The sequence below is a fragment of the Camelus ferus genome, chromosome 10, assembly GCF_009834535.1.
Source record: "Camelus ferus isolate YT-003-E chromosome 10, BCGSAC_Cfer_1.0, whole genome shotgun sequence".
Lineage (NCBI taxonomy): Eukaryota > Metazoa > Chordata > Mammalia > Artiodactyla > Camelidae > Camelus > Camelus ferus.
The window spans coordinates 35706610-35719180 of NC_045705.1; the positions used below are offsets into that span (position 1 = coordinate 35706610).

The 12571-nt window shown below is 50.0% G+C and overlaps 1 protein-coding gene and 1 long non-coding RNA gene across 2 annotated transcripts in view; both read right to left on the reverse strand.

The window, feature by feature from the left end:
* Positions 1–12571, reverse strand: part of TENM4 (teneurin transmembrane protein 4) — a 2614134-nt gene that overhangs the window by 463593 nt on the left and 2137970 nt on the right. The gene's annotated exons all lie outside the window — the stretch shown is intronic.
* Positions 3419–9970, reverse strand: LOC106728963. Its single transcript, XR_001365235.2, has 3 exons — positions 9392–9970; positions 8205–8309; positions 3419–7805 (listed from the first exon to the last, which is right to left on the reverse strand). It is a non-coding gene; the product is annotated as an uncharacterized LOC106728963 (long non-coding RNA).

Genomic DNA, 12571 nt, shown 5'->3' on the forward strand with positions numbered 1-12571 from the left:
GTAACAGAGTGGAGACAGGAACCTGTGGGACTGCTTGCCCTGAGCGCCCCCCCCCCACCCCTCCCAGCCATCTGCAAAAACTTGTAATAATAATTGCATCTATTCATCGAGCAACTGCTGTAACAGGTACCATCGAGGTGGTTTTGCATGCTTTATCTCTAATCTTTATAGCAATTCCATAAGCTGGTATGTTACCCTCATTTTACAGATGAGGCTGGGAACAGTAAATGACATGCCAAAGCAAGACAGCTAGTCAGGGGGGAGTTTTCCTCTTCATATTGTACTGCCTCATGGCCGGAGCCCAGACCCAGTTTCCACGTCAGAGAAAAGCTGAGGGTGGTGAGGTTATCAATTAGGTGACTATTCATGAGGTGAGCAATCTGGGAAAATCAACCACTGGAGGGTGGGGTGGGACAAGGAGGGTAGAGAGACCCTTACCACCTCAGAAATTCAAAAGAAATTGCCTAAAGTCGTAAGAGCTATGAAAAAATATTTGGGTTTTGTTCCTGGAATAAACAGCTTTGAATCTATACTTGAACGCACTGAGAGGATTGATTCACCCGCATCTGATGTATATTATTAAGCACACAGGTCTCATTCATTGCCTCTGAAACAGCCCCGTGGAGCCTGATTCTCCAGCCATTAGCTTTGGTGAAAGATTCTCTTCAGACCATGTATTTACATGGCAGGTGATGTTATGGGAAGGATTTTTTTAAACCAAACTCTCACAGGAGAGTGGCATAGTTACATGAAATTTTTAAATACGTTTCCCAGCTCTAGCGCCCCTACCCCTACACATCCTTCCCTCCCCTTCCTATTCTGGAAGTTCAGCTCTTACACACAGAGCTCTAATGATCCGATAATGCATTTGAGTTAATACACCCTGGCTCTTGAACTCCAGGGCAATGCCCTGAACCCCACCTATCAATCTGACTCTGAGAAGGGTTCACAGTAGAGCTGTTACAATCATCCCTTCCACTGGGGAGAAGGGGAGAGTTCAAGACTAAGAACAGCTGCACATCTAAATAACACACAGCCTCTTCCTATCTGTCGGGAAGACGAGGCCACACGTGGGTGTGCTCCTTGCTCACGTGGTGTCCTTGATGCCCGCCAGGTCCGTGGATGGTCCTTAATAATTAATCCTGGGCCTGCTTGGCCAGAAAGTGCTTCCTAAATAACCTTCTGTCAATAGTGGTTTGAATTAAGACCAAGTTGTAAATGCAGCAGTTTTCAGTTGATTGCCTTTGGGTACCTCGCCCCGCCCTGTGTCCACCTCGGCAGCAGGGCCCCGGGGAGACTATACAAAGGGAGGGACCCCATCCAGGTTGCCATGGGCTGAATTCTGCCCTCCTCCCCAAACTTTGTGTTGAAGTCTTAACCCCCAATACCTCAGACTGCGACTGTTTGGAGATCTGGTTTTAAAGAGGTAGAATGAGGTCACAGGAGTGGGCCTTAACCCAACAGGACTGGTGTCCTTTTAAGAAGAGAAGACTGGGATACAGGCACAGAGGAAAGGCCATGTGAGGACACTAGAAGACGGCCATTTACAAGCCAAGTAGGAGGCCTGAGGAGAAACCCACCCTGCAACACTTCGATCTCAGACTTCCAGCCTCCAGTACCGGAAGAAAGCACATTTCTGAGGTGCAGGCCACCCGTCTGTGGTGCTTTGTTATGCAGCCCTAGCTGACTGTGAACAAGGGTACTCATCTGCAAAGAGCAGTGTTTCGGTGTAGGCGGTGGGGGTGGGGGGAAATAACCATTATTTAGCAACGTCTACAGGCAGAACACTCCCCTCCACCCCGAGATCTCATTTAATCCACATGACAGCTGGAGACGCTCATACCTCCCTAAGAGCAAGCTCTCTCTACAAAGGCTTTGTGTCCACTTACTTTTTCAATCATTGAAAAATTTTCAATTATAAGAAAACTGTGAATCTCACCAGTTGTGGGACATTTGGGAAACACTGAACTGGAGACTAAGAACTGAAAAGAGAAAGCGGTGAGCCCAAGTCCAGGAATCAGAATCTGGTCAGAGCTGTGCAACTTCTCGGGGAAAAGACGTCTCTCCCACAAACCCAGAAGGCTGGATTCTCCTTTCAGGGTTAGTAAACACACTGAATCTTGTGCAAAGACCCTGCAGGGAATCAAGAGCTCTGGCTTATGACCACTAGAGCAGAGGGTTTCAGTGGAGTCCTGGTAGAGAAGAGATGATGCAGTAGAGAGAAGGGAGAAGAGATGATGCAGTAGAGAGAAGGGAGAAGAGAAGAGGGAGGGAGAGGAGAGAGGGATGGGGGAGAGGAGGACAGAGGAGGAAAGAAGGAAGGAAAGGAGGTGGAGGAGAGAGGAGAATGATGGGAAGAGAGAAAGGAAAATAAAAGAGAAGGGAGGGGAGCAGAAACAGAGTAAGGATGGAAAAGAGGAAGAGGAGAGGAGGGGAGGATGCGGGAGGAGAGGAGGGAGAAGGCAAGAGGGGACGATGTGGGACTGGGCCCTGCCTACCACTGGTCCAGCTGGGCGACCGCAGAAGGCTGCGTGTGGCAGCTGACAAATCCAAGCCCTAACCCCAGAAAGGTAGGCCCAGATATGGGGGCATTTTAGCACATGCATTACCTGCAAACATGCAAAATAAATATTGAAACCTCTCACAGGATGGTGAGGAAGAATGTCCTAAAGAGTTCCTAGTGCTCAGGGAAATTATTAGTGTGAAATCCACAGGTATTAAAACAGATGTAACTGGCACAGTTCCTTAGGTGGGATTTCTTTTTTTGTTGGGTTTTAGGGAATGTAAAAATACGTGTAAGGGCTTCTGTATATTTCCTCCTGATCTTGATCCCTTGAATCCTCTGGCTACTTTCTCAAACTGAGCACCTGTGAGGGGATGGAAAAATGAGCAGTTGATACATGAGGTGAATCTCAACGGAGGATCAGTTTTACTTATTAGCGAATCATTTAAAACATGCTTAATGTGAATGTAAATGTGGATATTTACATGGTGCAAAATTTTGTCTATGCATAGCGTGTTATCTTGGGCAAGTTACTTTAACTCTTTTAGTCTCAATTCCCACATCTGTGAGAAGAATCCATAAAGAGCAGGTGGGAAGTGATGTAACATATGTAAACTCCCAGAACTTAGCAGGTGCTGGACAAACAGGAGGTCCCTTCCCTTCCTCCACCCGCAGTTAGCCTTCCTGAGAGTTTCCACAGCTTTCCTCTTCTCCACTATCTCACAAATATTTTCTCTTAATCATATGTCTATATTTCTGTTTACTGGAATTACAGTGTGTGCTTTTTAAGAGCAGGGACGGTATCATCTTCCTTTCCGGTTCCCAGACCTTGGCACCATGCCAGCACAGAGTAGGTGCTCGTTAAACAGGGACAAATGAATCCGTCAAACATTTCTTTTTCAAATGCTCCTGTGATGCCTGTGGCAGCTCTCGCAATATGAATGAGCTCCCTTCTGCCTCCCAGAATAAGAGCCCCTTGACGTCCAAAGGTAGGTCTTACCCATCCTTTTATACCCTGGTTAAGTAGTGCCTGAGAAGAAGTTGTAGGGCCTCAATCAATATTTGCCAAATGGATTTTACTTTGATTTGAGATAGAACCAAAGCTAATATTGACTGGGTTCCACCAGTGGCATGAAAAATAAAAGAAGGAGGCTCCACAGTGTAACACCAGAAATTGCTTAGTCCTACAGGCTCGGCCGAGTCCAGACTTGTCCAGGCAGACTCAGCTGATGAGCCCGTCCCTGGTGTCTGATCCCAGAGCACAGTGGGATCTCCAGGCCACGGAGGGGCAGAGGAAATGCCTCAGCGGGCAGTCGGTCACTGAGAGCAGTGGAGGCCGGCTTCCCGGCACCTCACAGCATTTAGGTGGAGATGATTTCCAGGCTACTGAAATGGTGTCCCCCTCAGCAGCCTTCTAGAGTCTTCAGTCCTGGCAACACTGGTCTCTCCCTTCTCTGTGCTCTTGCTATTGCTTGAGAGAAAAAAAAAATCCTGCAGTTTTCCCCCATCACAGGGTGGCTCGCTGTTTGTGTGTTTGTCTTACTTGGCGGTTGCCACCGGGGCAGTTAAAAAGATGATCGGGCTTTCCTGTTAAACTGGCACAAGCTCTCATTTCTGCCTCTCGCCAGCTAGCAGTTAAATTGCCCTAGGCACTGACTTTACCTCTGGGGCCTCAGCTTTCTCAGATGTAAAATGGGCACAAGAATCCCTGCTTTCCTGAGACACACAGTGGAAAGTGCTTAGCACCAGGCCTGGCACAGAGCAGGTGCTCCATAAATGGCAACCTTCCCTCTTTTTCCTCTACTTGCCCTCTTTGGAAGGAAGAGCCAAGTCTGACTTTTTTTTTTAAGACTCTCAAAGACCTTATACAGAGCCTGATAAAGGGTAGATGCTCAGCATTTATTTTTATAATGAATGAGGGTCAGATTTTATACAACATTTTCCCCCATGCCTCCCCACCAAATGTCATGAAGACCCTACCTCAGACTGGCCCTCCTAACAGAAATGCAGCCTGTGGTAGAGTGAGTGTGGAAGGAATCACATAAAAATGCAAATAATTCAAATAGGTGGTGCAGTTCAAGGAGAATGTTTTTTTTTTTTTCTTGTTGCAAAGCAGGTTTAATTATAATTACAGTTTAAAAAAAAGATTTCCAGTAGAGAATCTGCATCTGAGTGTTTCAGGCATTTAAAAAAAAAAGTTTTGGAGAAGAATCCAGGAATGATGGTTACTTTCTCTATACAGACAGAGTGGCAAATCACCTCTCTCGGCCATCAGCTCTGAGTTCCTTGCTTGTGAGCCCTTTCTCAAAAAGGAGGGGAGTCTGGGTTGTTGCAGAAGGTACCAGAAGCCAAACAAGCTCCTCCCAGCTCTGCTCCTTCTCCATACCTCCCAGTTTCCAGGACCCTGCCAGAGCAGTGAGAGGACTGGAAGTCTAGGACAGCCTGCTACCACCATCACCAATGCCAACCCTTCCCTTCAGGAAGTGAGGGCTGAGAAAAAGACCTCAGAACGATGGGCGCCTTTCCTCTTGGTCCACACTGTACCTGGGCCCCTGAGGGCTAATGCCCTGCCCAGGACCTCACAGCTGTAAGCAGCAGGGCAGGGGTGGTGGACTGGGAACAGGGATGCAGCCTCCCAGTGAAACATGGCTGCCCACCAGCAGTGTTTAAGGCTGTGGGGTCTTTCCTGGATCTAGTCTCCTGTGTTGTGCGTTCCCCTGGCCCCAGGGTGCTGTCTGCTGCGGTGTGCAGAGCGCTGGACTGGGGATCAAGACACAGGGGTCTGAGGACTGGCTGGCCCGGCCTCCACCTGCTGTGTGACCCTAGTCAAGTCACTGTGCCCTTTCACCCTCAGTCTCCCTTTCTGTAAGTGAAGGGTTGGGCTGGATGCCACTGCGTGAAATTCCCCACAGATGAATTTATCTGATCCAGTGAATGCCCATTTGCCCCTAGCAGGGACCCTGTGCGAGGCTCGGGACCCAGACGGTTACCTTGTTGGTTCTCAAGTAACCCTGGGAGGTGGGCTCCCCTCTCCCTACCTTGTAAGAAAACGAAAGCTCATAGAGGTCAGGGGCATCAGCCTGTCCAAGATCACACAGCTAGAAGACAGTAAGCAAGCTGGGTTTCAGGAAGGGAGTGAAGAATGGGAGCATTCGGAGCCCGGGGCAGGCTGGCCGGTGAGGCATCCTGCGGGGGACATGTGTGGTGGACAGCAGGGAACATGCCGCAGGCCTGGGCTGAGTGGACAGAACCCCGATGTGAGCCCCATAGGCCTGGCCTTGAGTCCAGGCTCTGATGCCCTTTTGCTGTGTGACACTTGGAGACATCACTGTGTGTCTGAGCCTCAGTTTTCTTCTTCCTTAAAATGGGGATAACAACCTCTCGCCGGCCCATCTCATAGGCCTATCGAGAAGATCAAATGAGAAAACGGGTCTGAAAGCAGCTGCTTACAATTCTCAGGAGCCAGTGCCTCATCACTTACTGGTTCTGTGTCCCCTGAGCCTCAGATTCTCTGCCTGCGACATTGGGACCCTCAGCCCTGCCTCCCAGGGTTGTGGTGGGGGTCGTGTCGATGTCTGAGGGTCAGACCTGCCCGGTGCTCCCTGTGACAGGATAGTTGTTGTCAGGAACACACACTGCAGGGGTCGGCCTACAGGCAGGGAACTGCACTCCACGTTGCCTGAGGGACGTTTCCAGGCAGACATGTCCTGCAGGCAGGGCCTCTGCCACACCTGTTACAGGCTTCTCCCCGACCTGGCCCCTCAGCAGACAGAGGCTCTGGAGGCTGGAGAGCTCCTTTTCTCTTCTCCTCAGGACCTGGGGATGTGTGTCTCTGCTCTGACAGGGCTGGCTCACGGCCTGCCTTACCCACATTTCTAGAACCTTCCAATCGCCCTTCCTGGGGCAGCCCCCGGGTCCCAGGAAGGCAGGCACTTTCTCTACCCCAGGCCAGGCTGTGTATGGATGGGGTGTGTTCAGCAGATGCTGTGCTCGGGGAGACGGGATTCAGTAAAAAGGAGAGAGGCCACGGCAACCGCAGGCCCTTCCAGTGCTTCTCTCCTGGGCCAACCAGCACCCCGGCCGGCACTGGCTCCTCTCCACGGCAAAGCTGTGACGCACACGGGCTGGTTCTGTTCCCAACAGGGCACCAGTTTACCGAGGGCACGTCTGTGTCTCCCCGAGCGGTCTGGGGGTTGCTTCCACACAAAACAGCACAGGCATCTGAGAGGGGAGGAAAGTGGGGCCCTGGGCAGGGAGAGGGTGAAGGAGGGAGGGGACGGGGGGGGTCAGGCAGCGGTGCCCAGCCCTGGTTGTTCACTAGACTCAGCTGGGCCCACCCCAGGCCAATGAGTCAGGACTTCTGAGCCTGGGCCTGGGCGTTGGCACTTTTCCACAGCCACACAGAACCCTCTGCCTGAAGGGCGCCTCAGTCACACTGAGTCCTCACAGGCACGTCACCACAGGAGCATTAGTCCTGGGCTGGGTTTGAACCAGGTCCCTCTGACCCCAGACTCCATACTACGCAGGCTCCCAGAGGCACACCCAGAAACCCAGGCTCAACACTGTCTGCACACCTGTACCACAAACGATGCCCACCGAACCCCTCCACTGCCCACAACCTCTGGTGGCTTCATTTTCCCAGTTGGCATTTCATTTTTACGTTCAGGGCATAAAGGGTCAACAGCTCCCCCCCAAGCAATTTCTCCTCTGAAGTAGTGAAATAGCTGAGCAATTTGGGAGCCATTTAAAATGCATAGTTTGGCTGGGGGACCCTGTGGGGGTGGGGGGAACTTGCCTTCCTTTTCTGCTAAACCCTGATGCAGAATGTAGCAGCCTTCCCATCAGGATTTTTTTTCCCCAGAGTCTTGTTAGTGGTTAGGCCAGAAGCCCTTCCACGTGCACTGCGCTCCGTGTGGCGGGACAGGAGACAGACACGTTGTGGACCATGCAGGTGACCAGGAGCACAGGCTCCAGGCTCATAATGGCCCAGGTCAAACTTGGGCTCCAACCCTTCCCTGCTGCGTGACCTTGGTGAGGCCCTGAACCCTGGCCTCCTCTTCTGGGAAAGTTTACCATGATTAGGCAAGAGGGGGACTGCAAAGGCCCTGCACACTGTTCACTCAAAAAAAAAGTAGCTGTTATTATGAAACACTGAGATGACTATTATTTGACTGCTGCCCTAGTCTTTGTCTTCTGCAAAGCCAGGCCCTTCAGTGAGTACAGGAACCACCGGACAGCGAGGACGGCACTGGGCATTCTAGAGAACTCTTCTCTCTGGATGGCCTGGCCTCCAAAACACCATCTATGCAGATCAGGATAAGAAAACAAAATGTAAAAAGGGCTGATACCCAGGCCCTACCATCAGAAGTCCTGGCTCTGCTGGCCCGGGTCGGCACAGGCTGAGCATCCTAGGGTAGTCTAAGTGAACAGCTGGGCTAAGAACCTCCACTTAATTCTTCCCTTCACTCTTCCCTTCTCAGCTTCCGCCTCCTCCCTGCTCAAATGGGTGATGGTACGGAGAAGACCATCCCCAGACTGCTTAGACAGACACGAACGTGCTCTTGGTAAAGTGAGGTTAGTCGGTGGGAACTGACTCAATCCATCTCCAGCCACATTCTTCCCTCCCGGAGGAACCACTGCCACCCCATTTTCTAGCCACATGTCCATGCATTTAATTGACAAGTACACCCTGAGCACCTACTTCATGTCAGGCACTGGGCAGGATGCCGGGAAGGTGGTGGGTGGGTGGTGGTACTGTCCTGCCCTCGAGGAGCTGCCATTCTGAGCAAGGGGCTGAGAGTGGGAACTTAAGAAGGAGCATGGTGTGGGGACAAAGAGAGGAAAGCATGGTCAGGATGAGAGCAGAGAAACAGGCAGTGGTCAGATACTCATGATACAAAAATACCCATGGAAAGGCAGAATTACATGGCCTTGGCCTTTAGGAACATGGCTGCCAGAGCTGAAGTGCCAGGGTTCAGATTTTGCCTCGGCCACTTACAAGCTCTGTGACTTCAGGCTACGTACTTAATCTCTCTGTGCTCCAGAGTCCCCGTCTCCAAATTGGAGACAAAGCTAGTGCTTCTTACTTCCAAGGTTTTTTGTGAAGATTCAATTAGTTAGTTCATGCAAACCACTCAGCAGTGTCTGGAGCACATTAGGTAGTATATCAACATTTGCTATCATTATTATAATGGCTGTGGTTCAGCCTCCTCACCTACAAAGTAGGATAACACATCTAACTCAGAAAGCTTTTGTGAAGATTAAATGAGAAAGTAGAGGGGGAATCCTTACGACACTACCTGATAACACGGTAAACAGGCAATTCAAGATCACCATCAACGTTTCCATAGTTAAGCATCATGTTTTCTGGGCAGAGAATACTCCACATCTTGGAGCCAACTCGCAAACAGCCAACGATCCAGAAGTGGGAGGGGCTTTCTCAGGGTTAGTGCCCTTCCACCCGGAATGCAAGCCCGGCGCTGGACAGCGCCCTCTGCAGGGTGGCTGGAAGAGGTGCCTTTCCAGGCTAAGAGTCTGTGATGCTGTCTCTAATCTCTAGCAATTCCTGCCCATCTTTAAACATGTTCACAAACCCGTCCTCGAGGCTTTGTCCCAGACAGTAATCCTTTCCTTCCTGTTTTCTTGCCATGGCAAAGAGACAGCAAATCCAGACATCTCCTGCCCCAGGAGCTGACAACGCTTATAAAGAGCATGTCATTCAAGGGCGTAAAGTGGTCCCCTCGGGTTGGCACCCCAGCCTTCTCCACCCTCCCAGCAGAAGGGACACCAGTGGCCCTGCTGCACCCACCAAAGGCCCAGGGAGGCTAGTGGGCAACTTCCCAGGCAGCCACCTCTGAAGACAAGGACTGAGAACTAGCTAGGACTCACAGGGTCTCCAGAAGCAAGCGGTCGCTCCTCTCCCCTCTCTCTCTGGGTGCAGTTCATTGGCGCCCTCTAAAAATAGCAGTGGTTATTCAGGGAAATACACCGTGCTCTGTCTCTGGGGATGCCAGCACAGGCCTCTTTCAAAAATAGAACCCCAATCAGGTACGATTCTTAACTCCTTGTCTCTTCCCACCAGTCCCAGAAAAAGTCCTTCAGATGGATCCAGAGACAGGCCAGCGGCCCTGCCCCAGATGCTAGGGATAGTCTGAGCTGGGGTTCTCATGAGCTTGTCTCCTTCCAAATCCCTTGTTTCCGCTTTAAAAAATCCATTTTCTCTTGATTGTAAAAGTAATATAGATTTATTCTAGGTATTATGGAAAACATTAAAAGGTAATCTCGCCATCCAGAAATAATCATTGACATTAGTCTGTTTTCCTCTCTCCTACATTCTCTGTGACTCTCACACACGCACTCACTCACACACACACATTTATTTATAGAACCGGTATAGTGCATCTTACGTCTTTTCCTCACTGAATGTCACATCAAAGGTATTTTCCTATATCACTAAGTATTCTCCAGCATGAGTTCTTAATGTGAGTATAATATGGAGGTTAAGTACACAGGTTCTGCTTCAGAAAGATCTGGGTTCAAGTCCCGACTCTGTCACTTACAGGTTTTATGGCTGTGGGCAGCTACTTGAACTCGGTACGCCTCAGTTTTCACATTTACGAAATGGGGTAATAATAGTACCCATCTCAGTACTGTTAGGAAGGTAAAGGGTGGGATTTGCTTCGTAACTGCTCAGTAGATGCTTATAATAATAACCCCACCACTGACAACAAGCTCTCTTGAACTATCATTGAGTTCATGATTCTGTGTTGATGGATATTTAGCTTGTTTCTAAAGCCCGTGTTCTCCCACCTCTCCTTCCATCTCGGGGAAGTTCTGGAGTTCATGGAGGGGCTATGATAGTGGCGTTCTGGTTACAAACCTTGCAGATGAGGAACAGATCAGCTGGTGGATCGTGGGTGGGGGATGTGGGGGGAGAGGGAAAGCTAGCAAAGGCTTAATCATGTGATCTCCCCAGGAGCCCTGCTTCTTGACTCCCCCACCAAACCTCACAAACTCTGGGATGATGGGCAGCGCCGGGCTCCCTCCACACTCTCCCTCGCCTGGGTGAGTCAGGGCCCCACACCGCCAGCCTAAAGCGGTGCCTGGACAAGGGGTTGCTTGCTCTGATTCTCAGCCAGATTCCATCCTGATCACCTTTCTCCTCCAAATCCAGTGCCCTAGGAAGTTGAAATATCTTTTTTCCCCATTTGAATCCTTTCATTGTGCCTAGAAGTAATACCAGCTGGGCCCTGATAAAGAGAACAAGGCTCAGAAAGGTTAGGTGACTTCTTTGTGGTCACACAGCTAGTCATTAATCAAGCCTCAATGAGAAATTTGTTATGGGCTGAACTGTGTCCTCCTCAAACTCATATGTTGAAGCTCTAGCCTCCAGCAAACCCAGAATGTGACTGTATTCGGAGAGAGGGCCTTTAAAGAGGTAAAATGAGGTCATGTGGGTGGACCTTAATCCAATCTGACCTGGAATAAGAAAGAAGGAGAGATTAGGACAACACAATCAGAGGGACAGCCAAATGAAGACACAGTGAGAAGGCAGCGATTCGTAAGCCAAGGAGAGAGACCTCAGAAGAAACCCAACCTGCTGGGACCTGGGTCAGGGACCTCTAGCCTCTACAATTGTGAAAAAATAAACGTCTGTTGTTTAAAACACTCAGTCTGTGGTATTTTGTTACAGCAGCCCCAGCACATTAATACAAAGCTTAAAAACAAAACCCAAACTGAATAGTTTGTAAGGTTACAAAGTAATTTCACGTTTTTTGATTGTTTTGATTTTACCAGTGATCTTGGGAGGCAGAAAGAATATTTTAATCCCAGCATGGTTGGAAATGTAAAGTGCTTGGCCCGGTGCCTGGAAAGAGGAGATAAGTGGTTATTCTCACCTTCGAGCATTTGTACCTGCCGTGGATTCTAAGAGGAAGACTTATCAAGAGTGGGTGGAAGCCACAGGGAGAGAGGTTACAAATGCCATCTAAGGAAGGTCTGCCCAAGGCTGCAAGGGCCACCTCAGGAGGGAGGGCTCCCATCACAGGACACAGGACAGCAGAGGCAGGATGACTGGGTACCACCGGGTACCACACTGCAGAGCAGTGCTCCTCACCATGATTTTAGAGCAACAGCAGCAGCATCACCTGGGAGCCTATCAGAAACGCAAATTCTGATGCTTTACCCAGACCTAATGATTCAGAAACTGGGATGAGGCTCAGCAATCTATTTTTTTTTACAAGCCCTCCAGGTCATTCTGGTGCACAGTGAAATCTGAGAACTCATGGGCTACAGGAGACTTAGGAATAGACAGGCAGACTGGAAAGGATGAGATGGCCTTTAACAACCCTTCAGAGCCAAAGATACCAAGATTCAGGAGGACACTGACCTCTCCCTTTCCCCTTGTCTTTCAGAGGCCACGGCCACACAATTTCAGCTGACTTGTTTGACTTGTTTGAAGTTGGGAGAAAGCTGGCCAGACTCCCACGGCAGCTAGTGTCCCCTCAGGACATGCTATAGGAGCCCCATCAGTGCTGGAAATGGCTTTGGAGATTTAGTATCTGAACAAATCTGGTCCAGAGGGGGCAGGGGTCATCCAAGGTCACACATCAGAGTGATGCAGGCCAGGCCTTCTGGGTTTACTCTTCGTCACTGTGTGACCATGCTTGGGGTCCTAGAGGGATGTGGGCATCTGGCAAAACCACTGGAGGAAATTTTTATTTTCATCCCACTGCTCTCTGGCTCAGCTGGCACATGAATGCCTTGTAATTCCAGGCTGATCATTCTTGACAGAATGTTTCAAAGTCAAGGCCAGGCAGAAGAGGGCAAAGCTGTTGCTCCAGGCTCAAGCACAGCCTCTGAATTTTGTGCCTGTCAATGTAGTTTCTGTCCACATTGGAGGATTATCCTGCCTTGGAAATACCTCCACCCAGGGCATTACAAGTGACTCGTGCTCTGGTCGCCCCAGCACTCAGAGTCACCCAGGAGAGACGCTTGTCAGACCAGGTTTAATCAGTCCTGGTAGGAAGTATGCTTGAAGGACGGCACTATTACGCTCCACATAGCTTT